Genomic DNA, 22,974 nt, shown 5'->3' on the forward strand with positions numbered 1-22,974 from the left:
TGAGGTTGAAAGTCTGCGCACTATAAAGGGTAAAAGATTGCACAACATTTCACATGTAAAACCGTTTTTTGAGAGATAATCTGCTTTTTAACTTAGTCTCTGCTATAAATTTTTTCACTTCACGTTACTAGTACTCTTTGTCACACTTAGCAACTGTTAACATGCAACTATGTTCTAAAATTAACTATCCAGTCTAGAACCTAGGGAACGTATTTAGACAGTAATTACAAATGCATTGTTATAGTGAACAGACGACACAGTGTTATCGTGTGTGTATAATCTTGCTTGTTAGTTGCACGAATACATAACGACTATAAGGCTCACATACTTAGAACATATACTGGTGCTGCTAATGAGATTTTAATGCAACATTTTGGTTTACTTGAAAATATATTCTGGATTTAAAGTACTTTCTGAGTGATACCAGATGACACAGTGATTTATTTGACAGCTACTCGATTATATCACAACGCTACTAATGAGTGACACAACTTACATTATTGCTTTTGCGCTGTATCTGTTTTATATCTGCGCAGTTTTTCTGAATTCTTCTGGAAAGTAAAACATGTTTTAGTAGTACCTTTTGTGGTATAGCTACATTGAGACAGCCTTTTCCGTAGCACAACAATACGTTACATTATAGTACTTTCATGATCACAGTAAGGTACGTAATAACTACGATATCTATACGCAAAGCATTTCACTTTTGTTTATGATGAGGTAAGTACATTGACTTCAACAGAACTTTGCTTACAGAGGACGATAACTACGACACTTCCACAGAATTATCTTACAGCAAGACGCACATTTAGCGCTACAGGACATGCATTTGAGTGATTAATTTTGTACTTAAACCATTCATTTTTCAAGATTTTTTAATTACAAAGGAAGTTTTCCGCGATACATTTCATTTGATTGCTGTAATCTGTAACACCTGTGGGTATAATTACATTAATCCTCAGGGGGTACACGCCTACATTGTGTACTATGTGTCTGGCAAACAGAAGGAGCCCTAGCTAATATGGTATTTGCTTATACAACTTTACACATCGGTACCATATTTCTCTGACACTGAATTACACAGCTATCTGATTATTTAGCAGAGAAACTAAAATTTTTTTACTATGTCAGGGACACATGTTTATGCAATTACATAGTTGGATAATTTCACACTTATTAAATTGCATTTTGTCTGTGCTTTGTGAACAGTTCATATTTTTCAGAACCATTGTGATACTATGAGAGCTTTGAATGATGTATTTGGTATGGGATAATAATTTTTAATGTACATTTGAGGTAGATGACACTATTGAAATGAGCAGAGAATTTTTTTAGGTTTTGAAATTATTGCAGAAATCTACAACGTTTTTGAGATTTGGATGAGTTTTTATGATGTTATTATTATGATAACAATGTGAATTATGCTGTTGAGGTATGTTTATGATCAATAAGCTGATGCTATATGAGGAATTTGATTATGCTATGTATTTAATGTGATGAAATATTGAAGACGTGTCGACAAATATGTATATGTGTAATAAGGTAAGGAATAATGAGTAGTGGTTAGGGACTCTGGTTTGTGAAAAAGGATGTTGGAAACCAAGAATCGTACTTTAAGGGTTATGAAATGTGTGTATATGTGTGAATGTATCACAATGCTGGCGAAAATTTTTTGGACACTGTTATATTTACTGGATTTTGTTTCTACGCATTTGTAAAGCAAATTCTCGACCTTTGAAATTTTTATATGAGACTGTCACTGTAGTGGAAAATGCTGTCGTAAATATTTTGGTAAGAAAGTTAAGTGACCACCTTCACGTAATGCGTTGTGGGCGCCCAGCTGTGCCACCTGCCTGGAGAAAAAGCCATTAGTGTGTGCCTTTCAGAGGCACAGGTGGAGAAAAAAAAGAGGCCAGTATCCTCGCTATTGATATTTCTTTGTAGAAAGCATCGCAAATACAACATGCACAAACTTGAAAAGATATGATTACACTGTGGAGCTCTTAATTTATATTTACTGAAATGCCTAATGAAATGATGAGAAACATTTTATATCTATTGTCTTTCTAGTTGAGAGATCGCTTATTTTGTTTAATATCTAGTTTCTAGTTGCACTGCAGCATTGGTTATAATAAAATTTAATAGATGTACTAATTTCACTAGTTTCTGTCTACAGACCCAGTAAAGGATAATTTTATGATGTACTTTCGTAGAAAAGAGAGCACAAATAGACATTTCCCTTCACAGGAATTGCAAAAATAATTTGTTAACGGTTTGGTAACTTGTCTGCTAGAGTAAGTTGTTGTGATGCATCACTCTAGTGTTAAGATGTGACATAGGTATTAAACATGGCCATTTTCACTGTAATATTTTTTCTGCTTCAGCTTTGTCATGATTAGATATAAGTTATAGCATTTGCTGCTGCTGTTTGCCACTGAATTTCACTTTGTATTACTCTGTTTAGCCAGTCTTACTACGGGTTTAGTTTTCTTGTTGCTGCTCATTGCCTCATATTAATTGTATTTGCTTTGCTAATTTCTATAATGTTGCTTACTTTGCAAATCTGCATTTTTTGTCATTGCTGTTTGTGTTAATTTGTTATGTGATGCTGCATTGCCTCGTCCCTTGGTATATATATCTGAGCTCAGTAGATTTAAGTTACCTTAAGAGGGGGTAGACTATATAAGAGAAGGAGTTGCGATGAATTGGAAGAAATGCATTGAGAAGTTATACGAAAAAAGTACAGAAAGCAGGTTTAGGTAGGATTTTCTTGAAAATAAATGATGAGGTAAGATAATGGAAAATATATAATGAGGTAAGAAATATGTGAACATATAAATACCGAAAGCATGCTTAGATAGGATTTTTTTTGGTGGAAACAAATGTAGAAATAAGAGGAATGATATATGGAATGAAGTTTTGGGTTGGACTGCAGTACCAAATATTACACTGAAAACAAACCCTGTCCTTTCCTCTTCTGTTTTGTTTCAATGCTCAAGTGTGAAAATAATGTTTCGAAAACTATTCTCATTATTTTATATATTTACTTATGTCATAATTCCTGTAACACTGATGTATCTGTTCATTTCTATTCTTTTGTAAAGCCTGTTTTACTACAACTGTTATCTGTATTGTTATGTTCTTTAATGATGTATTTTGTACATTTGTCATTGTATCTTATGTTATCAAATTATAATTGACACCAGTTCATCAAATTAAGTAACTTATAAGTTACATTTCACTGCACACGTTTCTGTTGGTCCTAGTATATGAACAATATGTGAGAATTAGGAACTGATAGTGTTTGACGTGTGTTAATAATTCAGCAAGGGACTGGATAACAGCATTGCTGTTTCTAAGGACAATTTAAAAAAAAAACTTTGTGAGTACACAAGTGGTGGTTTATAGTCTCCACAAGACTCTTCGATGGTGATTGTGCACCTGCACAGTCGCAACAGTTGGCTGCTGGCCATCTCTACAAGGTTTACAGTGGGTTTGCATCTTTGATGACTCACCAATACCATTATTTCTACAAGGACTGCACTGGGTCTGCACCTTTGATGACCCACCAATACCGTAATCTCTACCAGGACTACAGTGGGTCTTCTCTGTGATGACCTACCTACCAATATTCTTCAAAACTTCGACTGACTCCGCTGTGGGTTTGCTCTGTTGTGGCCCATTACCTGTCTGCATGTCGAGAGTCAGCACTGTCTTTCCGTTGGAAGGACAACACTACTTCTTCAAGACTGCGTGGAAATCCACTACTTCCGCGTGCATTTTCTTTTACTGCTCAGACTTTGACAAAAACACTGCAATTTTTCTGTGATGAACGATCAGCACTGTCTTTATGGACTGTGAGAAAACTTCAGCTTTTGACCAACATTGTATCAATAAGTGTGTGCATTTGATTTCTTTGTTACTGTAATTATGAAATTTTTTTCAAATCTGTATTGGCCACTGCCCAAAACAATTTGTAAAATTTTTTGTGGGGAGCATGGGGGCTATGGAGGCGAGCCGCCAGCAGTGGTGGATGTGGGGAAGTGAGATGGCGGATTTTTGAGAATGGATAATCTGGAGGTGTGTCCATCAGAAACAGTACATTTGTACAAACGGATGACATGAACTGCTATATATATTATGACTATTAAGGTAAATACATTGTTTGTTCTCTATCAAAATCTTTCATTTACTAACTATGCCTATCAGTAGTTAGTGCCTTCAGTAGTTTGAATCTTTTATTTAACTAGCAGTAGTGGCGCTCGCTGTATTGCAGTAGTTCGAGTAACGAAGATTTTTTGTGAGGTAAGTGATTTGTAAAACGTATAGGTTAATGTTAGTCAGGGCCATACTTTAGTAGGGATTTTTGAAAGTCAGATTGCGTTGCGCAAAAAATATTGTGTGTCAGTTTAAGCACAGTCATGTATAAATTTTCTAAGGGGACGTTTCAACGTTTCTCACCCTTATAGAACACGTAACAACGTCTTCTCACAAATAACGAACAATCTAATGCGATTCGTGGACGAATAACGCCCTGCGTAGACTTAAGTCATATACAGAATTTATGTGGAGTTTCTACTTTGTATTTTGTGCTGTTGCGCTGAAGTAGTATTCATTTGGTTATCCAAGTATGGCAATTTGACGTTTGTTAAATGCGAATTCACGGTGTTGCAGTTTTAGTTGTCAGCATTGTACTAAGGAATTAGAGTCGATTCTGAAAGACCAAGTGACAGCTGCGTTCGTGTCAGCTGACGTACTGTTGAAGAAGAAAAGAAAGCAGCGTGACTTAGTATCAATAATGCACTACGCTACGTAGTAATTATGGTAGGAAAAGAATCAGCTACACATTCGGATCGCTTTTAGCATTCACCCGCAGAGCGATAAGTGCTTTGCGCGTTCGACACACTATCATTATTGCTCTGTTGGTTTCTCCGGTACAAAATAATGTTATGGTAATTTCTTTTGAAGTTTCCTAGGTTGATTAAGTCTGGGTCATGTGCTAAAAACTCTAGTAGTGCTGTTACTATACTACTCTCTAATTTCTTTCTTGACAGATTTCTACAGTAAGTCCGATTACTGTTTCTAGTTATTATTCTTATTGATATTATTAATATTATTATTACACGTTGCAGGCCTTTTATCAGACCACGCGAATCATTCATGACTACTTGTTCTCCCTCTTATTCTAGTACTCCTTCATTCGGTCACTAAAGACTCTCTTCCTTTCTTCCGTTCGCTTTGGCCTTTGGGCTTTAGGTGCTGTTTTCTATGACATCACTTCCCATTTGTGCACCTCGTGTCTATAGACCCTTTGTCCATGACGTCCGCTGAATCTCTATGAGCTCTATCCAGATCAATTTTGACTTGTGTCATCCAAGGTGTAGCGGTCTTCAGTCTCTGGATGTACGTCAGAATTCTGTTGGTGAGTCTGGTCTGTGTGAGTCGGCTTATGTGTACATAAAACTTAAGTCGCCTCTTTCTAATGTCCGCTGCGACGTTGGAGAACTTCTCTGTTGTTTCCATGGAGTGAAGCCTCTATCCATCGTCCGTGAATTTTGGCGCAATAATTTTCCTAATGATTTTTCTTTCCTGTGTGAGAATTTTCTCAAAGTCGGCCTTTCTGTGTAACGTCGGTGTCTCACTGGCCTATTTTATCACAGGTTTAATAACAGTGTTGTACTGATGAATTTTGGAGCAGGTGGACAGACATATCTTGTTATAAATACTCTGTGTTTTGTATAAGGCTCTGTTCATTTTCAATAACTTAGTGTTGTGGGCCATTTTCTACTTTCCTGTCTGTTCGAGCACTTCACCTAGGTACTTAAAGTGTTAGACCCTGTAGATCTTGCCATACTTTGTGTTCAAATTTGGAATGTTTAATTTCGTGCAGAAGAACTCAGTTTTCTGAAAGGAAATCTGTAGCCCTACTTTTTCTGCGCACTCTTTCAGTACTTCTGTCTATCTGGTTGCTGTAGTTTCGTTATCTGTGAGTAGTGCTAGATCATCTGCGAATGCTAGACATCCGACCTCTGGCTTGTCCTTGGGTCGTCCAAGTTGTACTACCTTCCAATGGCTTTGTATTTGCAGCTCTTTCTCCCATTCCTTGGTGACGTTATGCAGCACTAGTTTGAAGACGAGCGGTGAGAGTCCGTCACCTTGGCGAACGCCTGTCTTGATCGCAAACGGGTTCGGAGATTTCCCCCTTGAACTTCACCTTAAATGTCGTGTCTGTCAGTGTCTGATCAGTGTCTTGCCGTCCAAACCTTGTTCAAATAGAATGCTGAACAATGACTGGCGGACGATGGAGTCATATGTCTTCTTGAAGTCAACGAAGGTGCATATGACTGGACTGTTCCTGAGAGCTTTGATTTTCAGGGTAGTCTTCAGATTGAAGATCTGTTTTGCGCAGGAGTGACCAGGGCGGAAGCCCGCCTAGTAGTCACCGGTCTTGTGTTCCAGCTGGCTCCGTGTTCTTTGGAGTAGGCACGCTGAGAGTACCTTGTATGTGACTTGTATTAGTGAGATGCCCCTGTAATTTTTCTCATCTGTGGGGTCACTCTTTTTGTGCGGGGGTGGATCAGTGCGCATTTCCAGTCGTCTGGCAACTTTTCTGAAGTCCATATCTCTGTGATGAATTGTGTGAGATCTCTGAGCGAGTTTGGTTCGAGGTTTTTCAGTAGTTCGGCCACTATGCCGTCTTCACCAGATGTCCTGTTGTTTTTGAGGCTCAGGATGTGCCTGCGGACTTTCTCTGGCGTCGGGGGTGGTGAGTCTGTGTGTCTCTTCTGTCTGTAGGTTCGTCGTCTGAGAATCTGTCTGTGGGTTTTGGGAAATTGAGAAGTTCTGAGAAGTACTATGTCAGTACCTTGCAGTTCTCCTTATGCGTCAGTGACAATTTTCCGTCAATATTTCCAAAGGAGGGGTTCGGTGGTGTGTATCCCCGGACGTGCCCTGCAAACGTCCTGTAGAAGTCCCTTGCGTCGTAGTTGCGGAAATTGTCCTCTATAGAGTCCAGCTCTTCTTTCAGGTATTTCCTCTTGGATTTTCTAATAATTTTTGCTGTTGTCTGTCGTGTTTCGTTGAACACCTGTAAATTTTGTGGGGACTTGTTACTGTTGTATTTCTGGTATGCCAATTTCCTGGTGACGAGTGCATTTTCACAATCAGTGTCCGACCAGTGGTGCTTGGTATTCTTCTTCAGAGGATTGAGGGCTTGTACTTTCTCTGTGATTTTTTTCTGTGGTTTTGCCGGTCATTTGTATGTCCTTTTCCTCAAGCCTCGTTCACTCCAAAGTCAGCGATTCTTTTTGCGTCAATTTCAGTAGGGGAGTTTTCTTACAAAAATTCTCTTGGGGGTGAACTTGACTTTGATGCGTGTTAGGTAATGGTCAGAATCATTGTTGGCTTCCCTGCGTACCTGTATGTCATGGATCTCTTTCTGTACTGGCTACGAGATTGCGACATGGTCAATTTGGAACTCTACTAACTGCCGGAGTGGTGAACGCCAGGTTTTCTGTTTTCTGCGATATTTTCTGAGGGATTACGACATGAGTTTGAGGTTGTGCTGCTGGCAAAGTTCTATGAGCCGTGTGCCATTTTTGTTGGTGAATTTATGTGCGGGATAATTTTCAGCTGTTTTCCTGTGAATATTTTCTGTGCCGATCTGTGCATTGAAATCGCCCATAAGAAGTTTGAGGTCTTTCTTGGGGACTTTGGATAATATTTTCTCAGGGGTTGACCAGAATTTATCTGCGGACTGTGGGTCTCTCTTGTAGCTCTGGTTAGTAGGGAAGTGTGCATTGATCAGTGTGCATTTTTTGTTGGCGCATTGAACGCGCACGATCATCAGTCGGTTGTTTACTGGTGTGACTACTCTGATGGATTCGAGTATGGTATTATGGACCACGAAGGCCATCCCCAATTATTGTTATTACTATTGTTATTACTGTTATCTTTATTATGGCGTTTTTCTGTAACTGTATCGATGTGGTCATATATTGTGCACTTGTTCATTGAAAGGTAATACTATAACTATGGGATCAGTACTAAGAGACAGAGAATTTGTATTTGTATGGCTGTCAATTAACAATCAATATTCATTCTTAGATAATTTGTTTGGGACATAGTCCATACAATTATCATTTAGGACCTACATCTAATGTGACAGTATTATTTTATCTCATTGAGTTTTCCTTGTCAATGTTGGTCTGGGTGCAGATCCAAGGTAGGATTCGACTATGAGCCCCACACCCGAAATTATTTTTTTAGTAAAAGCGTTTATGTTTTTACATTTATGACTTTTTCTAAATGCTCAGTTTATTTTCAGGGAATGTACTAACAAGGAAACTAACTTCTTGTTGTAGGACTACCAGCGTGGTTGACAAATGCTGGATGGTCGTTGGTGCAGCCGGACATGTTGCAGTACTTCTTCTCAACCCATCTCACACCTGCTCGATAGGATTTTAGTCTGCGATGCGGGCAGGCCAGTGCATTCGCCAAATCTCCTCTCATTTCAAGATCTCCTTCACCTCTACAATTAAATGCGGTTGTTATCCATACAATTTAAGTCTGGACTAAATGCACCTCTGAAAAGATGCAGTTTGAGAAGGAGTACATTGATAGAATAACGATGACCAGAGGGTGTACCGTGTTCAAGGACTTGGAAGTCAGTACGCCCATGTAAAACCATGAGACCCCACACCTTAACACTTGGACAACCAAGACGGTCATGCTAGATAATGGAAGAAGTATTCTCACGCAGTGAGAAGTGGGAACACGGAACGTCCCATGGAACCCTGTCAGACATGATTGTTTTGGTGATCCTGATGCTATGTAGTGGGCAGGCATAACATTACGTGGGTGATCGTACTGACATCCAGATCTCTGAATACGACACACAAGTCAATATTATTGTGACTCGGTACTCCTTCCCAAGTACGTCTTCTCAGGAGTCCATTTGCCCTTAACGTCATTTTTACGTCTTTTCAAGGTTCCATTGGACCCTGATTGCATTTTTATGGATGAAAATGCGCGTCCTCATCTAACTGTACAGGTGGAGGAGCTCTTGGAACCAGAAGAGTTTTCGTGAATGGGCGGCCTGCCCTTTGGCCCAACTTAAGTCCCACCTAGCATGTGTGTGATGTTGTAGCACGTCCACATGCACCACCGTTCGTCCAGCAATTGTCAACCGTGCTATTGTAGGAGTGGAACGCCCTACCACAAGAAAGCCTGACCCATCTCGTGGCTAGCATAGCAGCACGTACAAAGCATGCACTCCACCCTTGATGATCACACACACTATTGAGAACCATACCATGTTCTGCCTTCTGTAACGTCCAGGGGACCATCGTGAATCGTGGCGTCTTTGAATGAGTGTCATTTCTATTCGTGTCATTGGGTATTTCTTTCAGATATCTTCTGTAATGTACTATAGCAGTTCTTTCTATGTATGATCCTAGTTTCATCGATCTGTGTTACTTGTTAGTGACACGTGATGCGAACGTTAGTAGTATAAATACATATTATGTTAACCACATGTGCGTATACGTTAAATATTTATTCAACAATACTCTCGTACTGGTATTCTGTAGCTCTACGTCAACTATAAAATAAAAAGGAAGACATTTAAATAACTGAAGAATTGTTATGATATCAGGTTATGATTTTCGATTTACGGTTTAATCAGGGCAGTCACGTAGAAGAAGAGCGCAACTCGTGCATGTGTGTTCCCAATTAACAGTGTCAGTTTTAAAATTCAAAGAAAATAACCTATAACAGCGTTGTTAATAATCAAATACCACTAAGCTATTTCTTTAAAGTCATAATAATTTGTTTCATTCATTCACATCGCATTTGTGAATCACCACATAAAAACGTTCGAAGTAATGGCATTTCTGGCTCCAGTTGCGGAATAGAAAAACTTGTTAACATTGTCAAAACAATAACGTATTCAACCAACCTCTTACTGAGTACACTGTTCAGTACTCCGGGCTCGGGCACCGGGTGACTGCAAGGGGTCCAGAGCGAACGACAAACACCCTAACGTTCAAAAGCTGCTCTTTCAGAAGGTCATGGCTGCTTACTATCAGAATTTTGGCCCTAATTTTCGCATGGGATCCGTTGAGAGGGCTGATGTTTTGCAAATGGCCTTTTTTTATTCTTAAAACACGAGTCGTAGTTGAATATGTTCCCTTGTCAGGGTTTTGTTAAGTTATTCCAGAGAGGTGGCACGTTTGACGTGTATTACGAGCAGTGGAACTTCGTTGATTGCATAACTACTACGTCTCACCCTATATGCTCAGCATTTTCCTCGTAGAATGTCACTGCTGCGCTTCTGTGCGCCACCGGACGACCCCGCCGTCGGTGCCGCCAGGATTGGGCGTCGCAGCCGAAAGCCGCTCGTGTCGGACTCGGGCGCCTCCGCTCGAGCGGCGCGGGGTGGGGGAAGGCGCGCACGCTTCCGGAGGCAGCGGCGTTCTGCCGGCTAGTAGTCGCCGCGACCGCCGCGCCGACCTCGACACACAGCGCCCGCCGATGCCGTGGCGGTCCGCAGCACCTCTAGCCGGTAAGACAAACTACTGCCACCGGGCCTTCTTCGCTCGTACCAGTGCTCTCTGGCGTGATAGCGGGTAACCTCGTGGATGAGGCCCCAACACCTGCTGTTCAGCTACCGCCTTCTTTCAAATGTGCGTTTGCGGCTATGGAAATGGTGCTATGAAACAATGAAGTTCTATACGTTAACATCCTACAACTTCGTAACGTCACAGGTGCATGAACTATTTTTTGAGAACAGTGTTTGCAGACGGATTTCGCGATCCAGGAATGCTACTACAAACAAGATTTTACTTTTTAACTGACTTGTTACATTCTGAACAGCTCGTAGGAATTTAGCTCTTTGTTAACTCGAAAACAAAATGAGCTCCTTCTACTGAACGTTTATATCCACATCCATACTCCGCACATTTAGCGAAGGGGATGTCTACTATTACGACCTCTTCCTCTATTTCCTGTTCCATTAGCACAAGGTGCATGGGAAACATGATTGTCGTAAAAAATTCCTATGAGCCATAATTTCTAGCGATCATTTAGAGAGACGTATCGGGGACGAAGTAATATGTCTCCTGAGTCTTCCCGAAACATAGTCTCTCATCATGTCAACAGTAAACCTCTCCGAGATGCACAGCGCCTCTGTTGTAGCGGTGCAGCCTTGTGACAGTTGTCCTTGGTACCCCTTCTACACGTAATTTACTGCAGAGGATGATTCCGTGATTATGTTACAAGGTTTCATGGACGCTAAGGCTAGATGCACCTATTTGAGGGAAGGGACCAAGGCCCTGAGGCGACCGACTCGGAAATTATAAGCGGAAATCATTCTGATACCTCTGACAAAGGACTTCTCATCCGCTATCGCTTTTCTTACATATTTTTGAAGGGTGTAGTACGGATCCACACAAGAAAAAATTTGACTAGCGAACATGAGCTCTAAAATGCATACGTTAAGAACCATGGGCACTTGCACACAGGATGTTTCACAGTTAACAATAGTGAACAAGTGCTCATAGATCTTAAGATATGCACTTTAGAGCTCATATTGCCTGGAAACATTTTCCTTGTTTTGATCTATGCTACCACCTCAAAATACGGATACCAAACAACTAGCAGTAGAAGATGTTCATTACCACAGGCATCAGAAAGATTTTCATTTATAACTTACCTCAGTTCCTTACCTCAGATTTGTACATTTACCATCGCTGGAAGTTTGCAACATCATCACATAACAATCATGTACATCTAAGTTCCTAGTTATCCCGTCCTTAACATTCAGTCTGTCACCAAATCTGACACCCTTTCACTCTACTACTCTGGTAACTTACCGTTGCTCCTAGCTAAATGTGCAGCAGTGTTTCATCCTTTCTACCCTAGCTTTCCTCCTTACAACCACGTATGATGTTAGCTCCTTTGTGCCACCATTAGCGCAGCCCTTCGTTAAGTAGTAAGTGTAGTGTTCCTGCAAATTGCTTTCAAGATACTCCTGACATTCACAGTTGTGCTATGCTAAACATGAAGCAATGCCTTGGATTTCGTTTACATTGAATCTATACTCAGCAGTAATAGCCGAAGAATGAAACAAAAGTTCGCTAAATTCATTAAAGAGCAACGTAGCTATTTTTCAACCGGGACATGGCAAACGCTAAACAACACAAATAGGTCCAACAGACAAATTGTCATTTTGTAAGTTTGCGTGAGAGACTTTCCCTCGGCTTTGAAACTGTAAATCAGTTATAGAGCAAGTAAAATTAATTTCTCCTGTAACACTCGTCAGTGTTACGTTATGAGATGAAATGGAGCGCAAATTAGCTGGAAGTGTACTTACAGCCTATATGACTTGAATAAACAACTTTAATCACATAATTGTTACACTATGTCACCAGTGAGGTCATCTTAAAAAAAATGTTAGTTTTGATGAACTGATATGAATATGCCAAATAGCCCTAGGGAATGGTAGCGAGATCTTCGTGACATTTATCAGTGTTTATATATCGAAAAGACTGAAATGGAAACTATATATGGGCGAAACAAGAGTCATTATACTATCATAGAAAACAAGCTATTCACGTTTCGATAAAGATCTGCTAATGTAATGTGAGATTCTTCATTCTGATTACAATAATGTGAAATTTGGCTTGTTCTTTAATTGTTTGCAATACAGTCATAGATAGCTTTGTTTTCTGTTGTTTCTATTCGTTCCTAGGATGTGAAGCTAGTTACAAATACGTCTTGGTCACAGATACTGTATGAGTATCTAACATCAATATGGAAATCACGAGTCCGCTATCCGCTATTAGTTGTACAGTTAACTTGCATCTCTTCCAGAAGCACTGGCGAAAGATTGAGCATTAAGAAAACATATGATGTTTCCTCCAAGATTTTTTGTTGATATGAAACTTACGAGTTTTGCACTCAATTTTAATCATTTAGCCATGATTCCAATTTTACTTAACTTGCGCCGTTAAGGCAGTTTATGGAAAAGTTTCATCACAGTTAGATCAAGTCCTCCTCTGAATTATACTTTCAAGATCTGTAAGAATAGTTAGAAGAAGTATCTCTACTGTTTTACAGCGGTAGCAGTGTTAGTATGTCACATAGCACATTACATTGATCTACACGCTAATAACTTATCAGTATGCCTTGTTTGAAAAATATTGTTTATGTACTTCAATTATCGGTGAGTTAGTAAGTCTAGTGTGTGTGAAAGAAATTAACATTATTGTGTGTTAAATGTAAATTAAATATGGAATCCGTTTCATGCGATTTGCTTATTTCTTCTCTACTACCTTTACTTTAGGTATTCGTGTACCTTAATCATTTCCTATTATTGTTTTGTGTCTACATTACTTTTCCATTATTTTCTCAATACCTGTATGGTTTTATTCGCAAGATATTCTCTCATCTATTTCAGTTACCGCCTGATCCACACATCGAAGAGAAACGTTTTAGTTTTGCCAATTTCATGATAGAATATTTTTTCAATATAATCTTTTAAAATTGATATGCATTGCCTGTTAATGTACATGAATCAGACAAGTATATTTACAGTATCCGCTTATTTCTTGAATAGTGTTCCATACTAGAGGATTTTTAGTTGTTTATGCTGAATTAATATTGTAGGTTTATTCCATTCTACGTTTTTGGCAAAATGATATTACTTACGCGAATGGACTTCAACCTTGAAACAGTTACTAAAAAACTCCTTATGTGCATTACAATGTTAGAAATTATTACACGAATACTAACCAACTGCACTGTTATGATGGGAATCAGAATCAGATCAGCAGTACTTAAGTACTGTGCAAGACCGGTTTAAAGACACAAACCGCCGCTTTAACGGGTGTGGCGCTTCTGGCGTACCTCTCAAGGTGCACCAGAAGCGCAACAACTGTAAGATTTCTCTACAGGACAATCCGCAATTAGTGTAAGATTTGTGTATAGTGCGTATCACAGTTAGTAGCGAATACAGACACGGTTAAAAGTGCATGGGGGAAAGGTGAGAGGACAGATGCCAATGATGAGTCCCATGTTGTCAGAAATCTTGTCCAATTGGCCCTGATAGAGTGTCAAATTGTAGCTTTTATTTAACTTTTACAGCAACTTTCAAATCAAGACTTAAGTGATGAACATAATTTACATTCTAAACTAAAATTTATTTGATCAGGCGACTGTGATGTGATTTATAAATTATGGAGCTCAGCAATCAGTCGACCTATTTTTTTACAGGTTTTATTTGGCAAATCCAGATTTAGGCTAGTGCCTAGCCATCATCAGTGCACTATTTTCTAGTCTCAATGCGTGTCAGTTCCCTGTTGTTCTGGCGGCAGTAACTATGAGGTGTTCTTATTCTAGAGCATATGTTTGAATTCCTGTTTTGTATTTGTTGTATTCTCAAGTATGTATGGCAAATACTTTTACTAACATCATAGTATTCACTGATGTTATGCCCTTTCCTGTTTATTCTTGGAAAGGTTTCCTTACCATTACATTTTTTCCATTTACAAATACTTTCAGTGAAAACAACTACTCAGAAAATTGCGAAGACATTGTGAAATATATATACATATATCTTCTAATGCTCTCTCTGTGATTGATGCCCGAACAACAGGGAACTGACATGCATTGAGAGTAGAAAATAGTGCATTGATAACGGCTAGGCACTAGTCGAAATCTGGATTTTCCAAATAAAACATGCAAATAATGGACGACTGATTTCTGCGCTCTATAATTTATAAATCAAATTTATTTATTAACTTTTGAGGTTTATAAACATGTTTCAATCTCTTGATTTCCAGAATATTTCCCTTTTCCCTTCATCAAACTTTGTTATTCACATTAATGTAACTGACACACATACATATTTCTCTCAGTATTCACAGTGCTAAAGAGAGGTATGTTAATTATATAGAGTGTTCTTATTCTAGAGCATATTTATTCATCTAACATGACAGTCTATGCCATTATGCAAAATCTTATGGTTATTATTTTAGAAATGTCTTACATTATGCTCCAAAATGTGACTTTTTTCCATGTTATGTTAGATGTATTCTTTTCATTTCATTACATTAAATATAAGTGCAACAGGTCAAGTCTCCTTTTTTGCCTGACTTTACATTTACTATGAAAGCTATAAAAATCTATAATTCTATTTGCCACTAATGTAATTTACTACTTCTGTAAAACATCCATAAAATTCCTCAGATTTTGGTTTCTCATATACGTTACCAGTTAATTCGTTTATTCCTGTTAAATACAAAGTTTTCTTCCCTTTATTAACGTTTCTCTTCCTGTTGTCTTGCCAGCAAAATCTTTTCTGTCCCCTCATATTTCTGAACTTTCGTGTATATTTGTCTTCACTTAAAGCATATATATCTGAAGCATATGTCTGATTTCCTGTTTTGTATTTGTTCTGTTCTATACATTTACTACTGGCATAATATTCACTGATGTTATGTCCTTTCTTGGTTATTCTTGGAAAGGTTTCCTTGCCATTACATTTTTTCCCTTTACACATTTACTTAGTAAAAACAACTACTCAGAAAATGGTGAAGCCATTGATATATATATATATATATATATATATATATATATATATATATATATATATATATATATATATATATATATATATATGTTGGTCATATATACATATATCTGTTGGTCACAGTTGGTTATATTATATTCAGTTATTCTTTGAGTCTCACCCAAATAATTTAGATTTAGTACCTACATACATTTCCGTATTAGTGATTAAAATAATGTATTCTTCCCTCTGTTAAAATAATGGTTTCCACAGACATTATTTTGTGCATCTCATTTACAGTGTACTGACAATAGTCTTTTTTCTAAAGTAATAAGTGTTGTTGCATTTAACAATAAGTCCAATATGTGAGTCTCTCAGTGAAATTTAACATTCCCTGGCAACATTCACATAACTGGAAAGCGTAATTCTTGTAATAAGACTGTCTTTGAACCAAGATCATCTGTCAGTGGAAATTTATCCACTGGATTTCATTGCCGAAGCATCCTCGGTTGGCCAACAAGATCCTCTTTGCAGTTCGAGCTATCGAAAACACTGTTAAATAAGTGTATGATAAAAGGAGGTAACCGAGCTGAGTATATATCTGGAGAGACGATCGGAAGTGTAACTACGTAAATGAAAACTGGTATGCCATCACTCTCATGGTGGGCGTATATTGATATAGCCCAGAAAGACTTACTCTTCAAACCTGTATCTGCAACACTCAAAGAATTAATGAATTCCACATGGTTTTGTCTGAAATCTAGGAACCAGGTCGCTCTGTAGACTGATACAGGTGCAAATACAAACCAGGGTCATAAACGATATCTTCAAACGTTGGCTGAGATGAGCGTGTAGTGGTAGGTACAGTTATCGGAAACATGAAACTTTGATTTTACAGTATATTTTTCCAAGAGCCAACCAGTTTATTTGTTTCATGTTCCTTGCACCTCACAGCTTGGTAAGGCTTCAAAGCAGTGAGTTATCATATCCATGGTATTGACATGGTATCGTATCTGTGAGTGCCTGTGCGCTTTTCAAGCCTTGTGCATACGAATGTCTATTATCATAAACAATGTAATGAAAACTGTTGGTGTCGATAATAGCTACTACATCAAGTAACTCATTTCACAACTGACTCTGAATGTATCCCAGTTCTATGCCAACATCAGTGCCAATGTAATCTACTTAATTTGCTCAGAGTTATTTATTTTCCGTTCTTCATTTGTTTCTACACCAGTTCTAAGTACTTAATTTGCAAGAAGTTCCTTAATCCATTTTGCATCCTCCAGGGACTACAGTTTCAGTTAATAGCATACTCCTGTGTTTCATTCTGGAAAAGAAAAACAAGTAGTGCGATTCGCACCGTTATATATGGCCATATATATACTACCACTTACACATAAGTCGTCATTTAATGTTGTTAACTAAAATCTCGAAAAATACTTGATCTATTTGCTTCAGAGTTTTAAACTGAAGTGAACATTCGGACATAAGTGAGCGGAATATATATGAGATATTTAAACAGGTAACAGTTTACCAAAAGAACTCTAAAAGTTCTTGAGGTCATTTACTTCATATTTTTATGCGATACTCAAATCAGCATTAATGGGCATCTTTATATATTTTGATATTGGCAATATACGGGAAGTCCCACGTAAAAGAGGTACACTTCACGCTTGAGATACAAGTAACAGTGAACTAACTAAAAAGAATAAATAATAACCTTAAACAACAAGTAGTTGCCTGTTTAGAAATGATTTTGGAAGTACCGGTCAGTGAGACCTACAGGTTTTTGTGCGAGACAGCTGCGTAAATACATACGTATTATGTAAAGGGGAAAAATCTCAAAAAATTCTTGACCTATTTTCTTCGAATTTTTATGTGATATGCTATACAAACACTTGAATTACAGCAGCAGGATATTCAAATACTTGGAAAAATTGTTGTTCCTATAAATACGATTTCTCATTACGCATATTGTTAAACAAAAGTGGTATACACAATAATGAGCTGTATTGTGTTCTTCCTGGTAGTCGGGTTTCACAGAAAACAGGAAAATTGTATTTATGGTTCAAATGGCTCTGAGCACCATGGGACTTAAATACTGAGGTCATCAGTCCCCTAGAGCTTAGAACTACTTAAACCTAACTAACCTAAGGACATCACACACATCCATGCCCGAGGCATGATTCGAACCTGCGACCGTAGCGGGCACTCGGATCCAAACTGTAGCGTCTAGAACCGCTCGACCACCCCGGCCGGCTTGTATTTGTGGTTTATCGATTTATAATTAGGATACTATTACGGATTCCGAATTTGCAGCAAAGGTAAAGAAATCTCAATGTTAAGGAGAGGGGTGGAGATGGAGAGAGGGAGGGGAGAAATGGACGTAGGCAGGGGGAAGAAGGAGACGAGCAGAGACTGGAGGCAGAAGCAGGAGGAGATGACAGGATAGGAGGAGAAGCCGACTGACAGAGAGAGGGGAGGAGGTTATGTACGGTGCGAGAGGAGGAGGAAGACATGGACAAAGAGCAAAGAGGAAACAGGAGAAGGGCTAGAACAGGGAGGATGGGAGGGGAGAGTAGGAGATTAGCATTTACAACAAATTCCCATACGTATTTGGCAGTTTAGAAGCATTGCTGATTTCGAAAATTCAATATATTAACGAGTTCAACCATCGGCTTGCCAATAAGGATCAAAACGTATGTACTACACATCACGATGACGTGATACAGATCAGTGCCCTGATAGATCGAAATATACTCTGTCAGCGCACGGAGTAAAAGATACCGGAGAAACAGTTGGAAGATAACAGCTGGAGACTAAATGAGCTAATATCCAGAGTTAAAAGTACGTGATACTGGAACTTACATCCAGTTTGTACTTTACTTTTATAGTGACTGTAAGAGCTCTGCTACAGGGTGTGGAAAGACAGTAGAAGCTGTCAGCCAGCCAAGGAGAGAGAGAAAGAGAGAGAGAGAGAGAGACGAGAGAGAGAGCGAGAGGGAGAGAGGGACAATAGGGAGAGAGAGAGAGAGAGAGAGAGAGAGAGAGAGAGAGACAGCACTGTTGGGAATAGCATGGTAGTTGAGTCGGGGTGGGGAAGTGGAAAGGAGGAGCGTATTGCCTAGTGCCCTGTTGGAGACATTTTGTCTCTTAACGATTACACGGTAGTGTTTCTTGGGTACCTCGAACATGGAAACTCGAAAGACTAAAATTAATATTAATATTTCGGACTATTATTTGTAAAATATTACTTCAACATCTCCAGTTCTCTCAACTATAGGTGAGACGTTGTAATAGTCGCTTTGGTACACCGTTTTCCTACAGGGCATGTTACACAAAAGCGAAACATGCGTTATATAAAGCTGAGTGTTATTTTAATTATTTAATGAAACGTTTATGAGATATTGTTGTTTGAGTTGTTTCTGCATGAGATACAGTTGTATGTTTGTACAAACTTATACTCCACATAGCGTTATTTAGATGCGAAAGCTTTCCGAAGGTAATGGGCAAACTATTTCGCGACCCAAGAAGAGCAGTAATACCTGACAAAAATAAAAACTAGAAGAGCTAGTATCAAAAAAATATTTCAGTTGTCCAGCATCCATAGTGTCCCGCACTCTCGTGCATCTGTGCCAACACCTCTACCACGCAAGCTATTTTACGGTGTACCGCAGACGGAACTTCAAGTTCCTCTACCGTTATCTCCTTCCCCAGCCCCATTCACGAATGGTGTGTAGTAAGAATTAGCGTCGCTTAGGCTTCATTAAGTACATTAACTGTTGACGAAGTCTGTCATTATTATTGGCAGCCTCGCGGGGTAGCCTCGAGGTCTTAGGCGCATTGCCACGGTTAACACGGCTCCCCCATCGGATGTTCTAGTTCTCCCTCGGGCATGGGTGTGTGTGTTATCCTTAACGTAAATTAGTTTAAGTGAGCAGTAATTCGGCAAGTAATGAAATGGACTGCATTGGTTTATTTCATGTTGTGGAATCGCTCTCTCTTCACTACCACCGAATTCCTCACTGCCTCCACTCTCTACCCTTCTGCGCACCAAAAGGACGAGTTACAGCCCTAAGGTATATCTCCATTCATACTTCCGAATAAATACGGTGATCTGTTCTGAATTCAAACTTTTACAGACGATAACTGGGTTGTGCATACCGAGGCACTCTATTATTATAATTTCAGTCACACTCTTCAACAGTAGAGGGTGTTTTTGTTATCATTCCCTCATTACTGTTACAGTCGTGAACACTGGAGGTATATTTGGTTGACCATTACTTTTGTAATAAACAGTCCTTCTGTATGCCAGAAAGCGTACCATTTATCAGTCACACTGAAAAAGTCTGAGAGACAACTCTTCTTCATAATGGAAATTATTTGTGATTATAGTACGATTACCATTTAATTACTCTTTTGCTTCTGTTTTATCGTTAACAACGTAAAATCATTGTATCTTTTGGAAGGAGAATGTTCTAAAATACTGCCTATGTCATTTGTTGAAGTCGTATTGCTTGTGTTAATCCACTATGAAATAGCGCAATAGCGTGACGTTGTACATACTGTTGTTGTTGTTGTGGTCTTCAATCCTGAGACTGGTTTGATGCAGCTCTCCATGCTACTCTATCCTGTGCATGCTTCTTCATCTCCCAGTACCTACTACAACCTAATTCCTTCTGAATCTGCTTAGAGTGTTCTTCTCCTGGTCTCCCTCTACAATTTTTATTCTCCACACTGCCCTCCAATATTAAACTGGTGATCCCTTGATGCCTCAGAACATGTCCTACCAACCGATCCCTTCTTCTAGTCAAGTTGTGCCACAAACGTCTCTTCTCCCCAACCCTATTCAACACTTCCTCATTAGTTATGTGATCTACCAATCTAATCTTCAGCATTCTTTTGTAGCACCACATTTCGAAAGCTTCTATTCTCTTCTTGTCCAAAATGTCTATCGTCCATGTTTCACATCTATACATGGCTACACTCCATACAAACACTCCCTGATATCTATACTCGATGTTAACAAATTTATCTTCTTGAGAAATGCGTTCCTTGCCATTGCCAGTCTACATTTTATATCCTCTCTACTTCGACCATCATCGGTTATTTTGCTCCCCAAAGATCAAAACTCCTTTACCACTTTAAGTGTCTCATTTCCTAATCTAATTCCCTCATCATCACCTGACTTAATTCGACTACATACCATTATCCTCGTTTTGCTTTTGTTGATGTTCATCTTATATCCTCCTTTCAAGACACTATCCATCCCGTTCAACTGCCCTTCCAAGTCCTTTGCTGTTTCTGACAGAATTACAATGTCATCGGCGAACGTCAAGTTTTTATTTCTTCTCCGTGGATTTTAATACCTACTCCAAAATTTTCTTTTGTTTCCTTCACTGCTTGCTCAATATACAGATACAATAACATCGGGGAGAGGCTACGACCCTGTCTCACTCCCTTTCCAACCACTGCTTCATGTCCCTCGACTCTTACAACTGCCATCTGGTTTCTGTACAAATTGTAAATAGCTTTTCGCTCCCTGTATTTTACCCCTGCCACCTTCAGAATTTGAAAGAGAGTATTTCAGTCAACATGGTCAAAAGCTTTCTCTAAGTCTACAAATCCTAGAATGGTAGGTTTGCAGTTCCTTAATCTATTTTCTAAGATAAGTCGTAGGGTCAGTATTACCTCACGTGTTCCGATATTTTTACCGAATCCAAACTGATCTTCCCAGAGGTCAGCTTCTACTAGTTTTTTCCATTCGTCTGTACAGAATTCGCGTTAGTATTTTGCAGCCATGACTTATTAAACTGATAGTTCGGTAATTTTCACATCTGTCAACACCTGCTTTCTTTGGGATTCCTCTTACATTTCCAAAATATTGTACTCAAGTACATCGCCCTTGTATAGACCCTCTATATAGTCCTTCCACCTTTCTGTTTTCCCTTCTTTGCTTAGAACTGGGTTTCCATCTGAGCTCTTGATATTCATACAAGTGGTTCTCTTTTCTCCAAAGGTCTCTTTAATTTTCCTGTAGGCAGTATCTGCCTGACCCCTAGTGAGCTAAGCCTCTACATCTTTACATTTGTCCTCTAGCCATCCCTGCTTATCCATTTCCTGTCGATTTCATTTTTGTGACGTTTGTATTCCTTTTTGCCTGCTTCATTTACTGCATTTTTATATTTTCTCCTTTCATCAATTAAATTCAATATTTCTTCTGTTACCCAAGGATTTCTACTAGCCCTCGTCTTTATTCCTACTTGATCCTCTGCTGCCTTCACTACTTCATCCCTCAAAGCTACCCATTCTTCTTCTACTGTATTTATTTCCCCATTCTTGTCAATTGTTCCCTTATGCTCTCCCTGAAACTCTGTACAACCTCTGGTTCTTTCAGTTTATCCAGGTCCCATCTCCTTAAATTCTCCCCTTTTTGCAGTTTCTTCAGTTTTAATCTACAGTTCATAACCAATAGATTGTGGTCAGAGCCCACATCTGCCCCTGGAAATGTCTTACAATTTAAAACCTGGTTCCTAAATCTCTGTCTTACCAGTATATAATCTATCTGGAACCTTTTAGTATCTCCAGGGTTCTTCCATGTATACAGTCTTCTTTTATGATTCTTGAACCAAGTGTTAGCTATGATTAACTTGTGCTCTGCGCAAAATTCTACCAGGCGGCATCGTCTTTCGTACCTTACTCCCAATCCATATTCACCTACTACGTTTCCTTCTCTCCCTCTTCCTACTGACGAATTTCAATAACCCATCAATATTAAATTTTCGTCTCCCTTCACTATCTGAATAATTTCTTTTATTTCATCATATATTTCTTCAATTTTTCGTCATCTGCAGAACTAGTTGGCATATAAACTTGTACTACTGTGGTATGCGTGGGCTTCGTATCTATCTTGGCCACAAGAATGCGTTCACTATGCTGTTTGTAGTAGCTTACCCGCATTCCTATTTTCCAATTTATTATTAAACCTACTCCTGCATTACCCCTATTTGATCTTGGGTTTGTAACCCTGTAGTCACCTGACCAGAAGTCTTGTTCCTCCTGCCACCGAACTTCACTAATTCCCACTATATCTAACTTTAACCTATCCATTTCCCTTTTTAAATTTTCTAACCTACCTGCCCGATTAAGGGATCTGACATTCCACGCTCCGATCCGTAGAACGCCAGTTTTCTTTCTGCTGATAACGACATCCTCTTGAGTAGTCCCCACACGGAGATTCGAATGGGGGACTATTTTACCTCCGGGATATTTTACCCAAGAGGATGCCATCATCATTTAATGATACAGTAAAGCTGCATGCCCTCGGAAAAAATTACGGCTGTAGTTTCCCTTGTTTTCAGCCGTACGCAGTACCAGCACAGCAAGGCCGTTTTGGTTAG

At 39.0% G+C, this 22,974-nt stretch overlaps 1 protein-coding gene across 1 annotated transcript in view; it reads left to right on the forward strand.

The window, feature by feature from the left end:
- Positions 1-13,972: 13,972 nt before the first annotated feature.
- The window catches only part of LOC126088342 (zinc finger protein 628-like), a 34,066-nt gene continuing 25,064 nt past the window's right edge, over positions 13,973-22,974 (forward strand). Inside the window, exon 1 of the mRNA XM_049906477.1 lies at positions 13,973-14,044. The gene's annotated coding sequence lies outside the window, so the exon portion shown is untranslated. The remainder of the gene's footprint in view (positions 14,045-22,974) is intronic.

This window comes from Schistocerca cancellata, chromosome 6 (assembly GCF_023864275.1).
Source record: "Schistocerca cancellata isolate TAMUIC-IGC-003103 chromosome 6, iqSchCanc2.1, whole genome shotgun sequence".
NCBI classification, from domain to species: Eukaryota; Metazoa; Arthropoda; class Insecta; order Orthoptera; family Acrididae; genus Schistocerca; species Schistocerca cancellata.